Here is a 6000-nt window from a genome sequence, read left to right on the forward strand (position 1 = left end):
TTACGCAGCACTTTGAGGCTAGGCTTGCTATTTTTATTTGACTTCTTTATAATGTATAGTAATTTGTTGTTTTCTTCTAACTAGTACTGAAACACAATTGCTTACTTTAAGTAAGCAGTAAGTTTTGCATGACTTTAAGTTTATGAGGGCTCAGATGTGTTTTTAATCGAAAAAATATTCTGAATATGGTCCTAAATGAATTATTTCACAAGAAATGCATTGCACTTACGAAACCCCCAAAATGCATATTAGAAGCCATAAGCTGACGTAGCCATATGAGAACTTAAATGTCAACCACACACTTTGAAGTGAGTTTTTCAGACCTAATGTAGCAAGCTAAATTCCTCTCTTGACGCCAATCAGTATGGCACGTACTATAGCATTGTTAAATTATTTCGACGATAGGTTCTGTTTTTGTCTTGTTTAAATTAGGGGCCCCAACCAAAGTCTCCGGTTGGGAAAATTAGAGGGTTAGCAAGTGGATCTAACGACGAATCTAGAACAGATTCGCGTTTAGCATTAGTTTATGAAAAAAGAAACTAGATTTATTCGGCCAGGTGGTGCTCTGTTTTCAGCTTTAAATAGCTGCATTATCTATACAGGTAGCACGTCGCTACACATTTTTCTGTCACATTTTTGAAAGATTGGGCAAATGGGTTGGCAATGTGACCCAATTTCCCGCATATTTTTTTCATTGCATTCTTTCTTTGAATTGTGTTTCATGCGCTGTTGGGTTCCAGAGCCAACATCGTCCTTATTGTGTTACCAACATCGTCTGTGTGTGTTCAGGATGACCTTCTTAAGGAATTAGATTACCTACTCGGAGGTAAAACCTGTCATGGATCTTGAAATTGTAGTTCCCCTGGGTGATCCTCTCATATAAATTAGCTTCAGAGCTGACCATGGCAAAGGCGGAATTGAATTGACGAATTTTTCTTTAAATAATTTCTAGATCTAAGCCTCAGAGCTCATTTTCAGATTGGGAGTTTCCAATAAGTTCCTGAAAGTGTGGTGAATACCGCAGATAAGGAACACGGTTCTCTCATTTATGGCAACAAAGAGTAACAATTGAACTGTCTCGGCCAGTCTTTTTTTTTTTGCTTAAAATGTAAGCCACCACAATGTTATTATTTAACGTTCATTTTTTCGAGGTTGGATGTATCACCACGGTGGTACTGCCACTCTGTAACCTTAAAATGTTCCATTGGGAGATTGATGCAAGCGGCCACGTTCAAATTTCCTCCAACTACTCAAAGTTCTTCGTCTTACCGGTGGCATTTAATTTTAAATTTGGATAAAATACTATGGTTAATAAAAAAACAGAAAACACTACAACAGAATTTTGTAAATTACATGATATGGTAATATAACGGGTAACTGCACTGTAAATTATCACTTTCAAACATCCATTTCATCACACCGAACTGTAAGCAAAACAACTCGATAATTCAGTAAAATACAATGTAAGGTAAATAAATTAAACTATTACAAACAATTTTTTGTCAAGTCTTGCTTAAAAAACTATCTTACTGATATTATAAATCTGAAAGTTTGTGAGTTTGTGTGTATGTTTGTGTGTGTGTTGCTCAATCACGCATAAACTACTGGACGGATTGGGCTGAAATTGGCATGCTGATAGCTCACATTCCCGATTAACATTAAAGCATATTCTTATCTCAAAATCCCTTTCGGGCTCCGCCCCAGTGGCTCTGTAGTTCCCCAAGTTAATCTTATGATTTTTAATATTTAAAAAGAATTAATGAATCTTAACAGCTGTCTGAATTAAACAAGTTGGTTCTGTTCTATGATGTTCAACAGCATAAAAGTTACAAGGATTACCAACAGGGTGCAACACTATTAATTTTTTTTAAATTTATTACAACAGCTAATTTCCAACCAAAAGGTGAGTGAGCATAGCGAACGAACTTCAACCTTGAGGCGAGTTAGCGTAGCGAACGAGCTAACCTGAAGGCAAGTGAGCGCAGCGAACGAGCTCCAACCTAAAGGTGAGTGAGCGTAGCGAACGAACTTCAAGCAGGACGTGAATGAGCCATGCGAATACTTATGAAGTTAAACGGGGCGAAGCCCGCGGGTACAGCTAGTTAATTTATGATCCAGACTTATTTAACAGATGTTTAAATAAAAGTATAAATTCCGGCTTTGCTCTGGAAGTAATAAGCCCTGCAGTCTATGGTTAACCTTAAAAATCATTTACTACGTTCATATGTTTAGTTGTAAACAAAGGGAATTGAGTTTTATACAATGCCAACAGATAGCGCTGCCATTCCCTAACTTTTGGCCTAAACTGTACTTAAGGGATGCCCTTTCTTAATTTTCCGAGACGTATTTGCACATCTACGTGAAAATACCTTTAATTTGACACCTCAAACGTTAAAATCCGTCAAGCCGTTATCGAGTTATAACTGTGAAAATAAAACTTGCGTATTAATATATAGATTAACTAATTGTGTTAGTAATATAAATACAGTACTAGGAAATACATTTTCATAATAGAAATATCTCAATTTGATAGATAATTAAAAAACCCATAAAATATACCTCGAACTTTTACATCAGTAACTGATAATTCGATGACACCGGAATACTGCAAACGTACATTTTGCACATACATTACAAAACCAAAGGACGATTACTTTAAAAAGCTGTAACTGTGTTTATAATATTTTGAAACACATTCTTATATTTATATGAATATTATTGATTTAAAGAAAACAACTAAAATATACATGATACAATTAATACAGAATAAGGTTGGCAATCTTGACAGCAGATTGGAGAGAATGACGACCAATCTCATTACGCTAGAGCTTGTAGAAAGACTTATGTTTATTACTGTACTTTTTGACATGGTGAGATTTGGACGTCGCGCATCAGTCAAATATTTTATATTGGACGCAGTTAAACAGCTTAATAATTTTATTTTGGACATCATGACATTGACTTATATCATTAGACGTCGTGCAATGCATCCGCAAATTATAGCGCTTATGATAACTATTAGAAATTATCTGGTGTTATCTAAAGTTCTATATACACAAAAACAAACACACGCACACACACTCACAGACATAACTTGGAAGCCCATTTCTTTAATAAGGGGGCCTAAACAAACAATTCTAGCCAAAACTAAAACTCAATTCTTTTTCCAAGTACGCTAGGAACGAGCCCCGAATTGCTTTTCAAAATTCTTCAGATTAGACCTAGGGATTGCGGCAATATCACTCATATCAAATCCATTGGTGATTTGGTGGGATATGAACCCAGGGCCTCAGGGACCAGTGTCTCGCGCTCTAAACCACTAGACCAGCTCGCTCCCAAAACTCAAAATGTCGTAAACAAAAAAAATACTTTATAACTTATGTATAAAATCACGATTGCAAAGCCTACTTGTAGCTTCACAAAACCAGGTCTGGATATAAAATTTGGAATCACACAAAACTTAGTGTAAAAGTATGGTGTCAGTGGAATAAACGAAGTAAAACTAACTGTGATAAAAATAACTTTTATAAAAACCACTGATTAAATTAAGACAAAAGTTATATATCCTGACTCCGAAGTGCTATGGCATTTTGAAGTCACGAGACACAAAGCATTTTGGCGTCACAGACTTTCGGAGTCTGACTTCTAAGTGCTGTGAAATAACTCAAAGTGCAGCATTTCGGCGTCATGCTTTCGGCGTCACGATTTGACGCCGAAGTGCTGGATATCAGTGCAAGTTGACTTCAAACTGCTGCGAATTCAAACATATATATATATATATATATATATACACATATATACAAATTTGGACTAATAGTTTTTTTGCCTACGGGAACATTAAAATGAATAAGTATATCGGTCCTGGGTATAGGTATATCCGTATCACCTACAGTAAAAGCTACTTCCCTATAGGGAAATTAGCTAAAACATAATAATAACCTTCGTGAGAAAATGTAGAGGGATGAATTACATTAATTTATGCGAGACATGTAGAATAATGTGTTTACTATAACCCACGAAATAACAATAGATCAGTACTGTAATAACTTGGCCCGTTTTAAAGTTTGTAGATCTTTTCTACATAAAACCAGCGTATTAAGTAGAAACTAAGGTAAACATCATTGTAAAAGTGCGGGAAGCCACTATAAGCAAGATTTAAATTTATGACACATTGAGGGCTTTTGTTTCTACACCAGCCATACCCTCAAAACAGAAATACCCTTTGTTATTAAAAAAATAATTATGTCGTTCAGTTTTATATTATACGAAAATATGGATTTAATAAAATGTCAATGCTTTAAGTACGAAACGGTTGTTTCTCAAGCAAGTTAAAGGCGCACACTTAAAGACATTTTATACACCTTAGAAATACCTTATAAATTCCTTATTTACTTGATTGAAAGTAAGAATCCCAGATTTTACACCTCTTTGTATGGAATGGTTTCAGATTTTATTGTAAAAGAAAAGACAGACATAATTTAATATCTCAATAAATAAGCAAAACAATTTATAGCCTTATAAAGCTTATTACTAACACTCTCACATCTATAATGGAAAGTACCGTATAATCTGTAGAACATGGAGATATTTAACCCTAGGCAATAATAGACTATCCTTACGAACTCAATACAGTGAGTAATAAGTGCCTTAGTCACCATTATACCTTGGTTATGTACTAACTATAAGGTATAATTTTCAATCTTTAGGATCCTATGTCCTTTAAATTTTGACTAAAATGAATGAACATCGTAATTTTTTTTATAGTAAAAACCAAAGATATTCACTATCTTCTGTTCTTGTTGTTTTGAATCTTAAACCAAACATGTTATACACATTTTTTCTTGATATACATATTTTATAAAATGTTATATCTGGGATACATTTTTGAAGAATTTTGATTTAAGTACAGAATTTCATTATTTAACCTTCATTAAATTACACGGTGTATTATATCTGGTTTTATGTTTCCCATAGATGCACGTTGTCGAAAATTTGAAGGTTTATGCCTAAAGTGGTGAAATAAGTATTATAATTTTAATTGCATTAACACTAGAACTATCACATCCATGTAAATGATTTTCCATGCAGGAAATTAATAAATAAACAAATTTCCATCCCTAAATGCAGCTAAGCAGCTTAGTGAAAGTGAACTGAGTAAATTAAAGAGTATGTCTATGTCGACAACAAAGTTGTTAATGTAAACGACCGAATATTAATACCATAATTTGCATAAGCAGGCCCTATCGATCTATAATTATAAGGTATATCTTGATCTCACTTCCTTAATCAAAATTTTAGTTAATTAAATATAACAATGCAGTAGTTCCAATTGTTTCGTCCTTTACACTGTTGTCAACCTAAAAAAAAAATAATACTAACACTAACTTATTACTATATCTGCCCCAGAAATTCATATTTTCTTCAAGTATTGTTAACGAACCAATGTGTCCAAAGAAGTATGCTGTACAATCGAAACCACAATAAAGCTTGATAATGGGTTATCCCGTCACAATCGATTCGCTCGTGGATGAGCTACTTCTGAGCGGATGTGGGCAGGCAGCAGGTGGTAAGATGTGGATGCTGTAATGGAACTACTTCTGGAGATGTGGGCAGACAGTAGGTGGTAAGCTGTGGATGTTGTGATGGAACTACTTCTGGAGATGTGGGCAGACAAAAGGGGGTAAAAGCTGTGGATGATGTGATGGAACTACTTCTGGAGATGCGGGGAGACAGCAGGTGGTAAAAATTGTGGATGCTGTGATGGAACTACTTCTGGAGAATTAAAAGATGCAAGGAGAAAAATAGTTTAACGAATTGAAACCATAAAGAAAAGGAACTTAATCATTAATATTAAAGATAAAATCCCATTGATCTAAATGTTTGGTGAGGGCAAGAGGAGCATATGTAAAGCAAGATTTGCTTAGAAAAAAGCTAAAAACACATAATGTGGGAGAATAAGATCTTTCTGAGGGATTCTCTGACTTAAATCGTGGGTTGAGG

The sequence above is a fragment of the Macrosteles quadrilineatus genome, unplaced genomic scaffold (assembly GCF_028750875.1).
Source record: "Macrosteles quadrilineatus isolate MER2022 unplaced genomic scaffold, UCM_ALF_1.0 Scaffold_7__1_contigs__length_78375512, whole genome shotgun sequence".
Taxonomy (NCBI): domain Eukaryota; kingdom Metazoa; phylum Arthropoda; class Insecta; order Hemiptera; family Cicadellidae; genus Macrosteles; species Macrosteles quadrilineatus.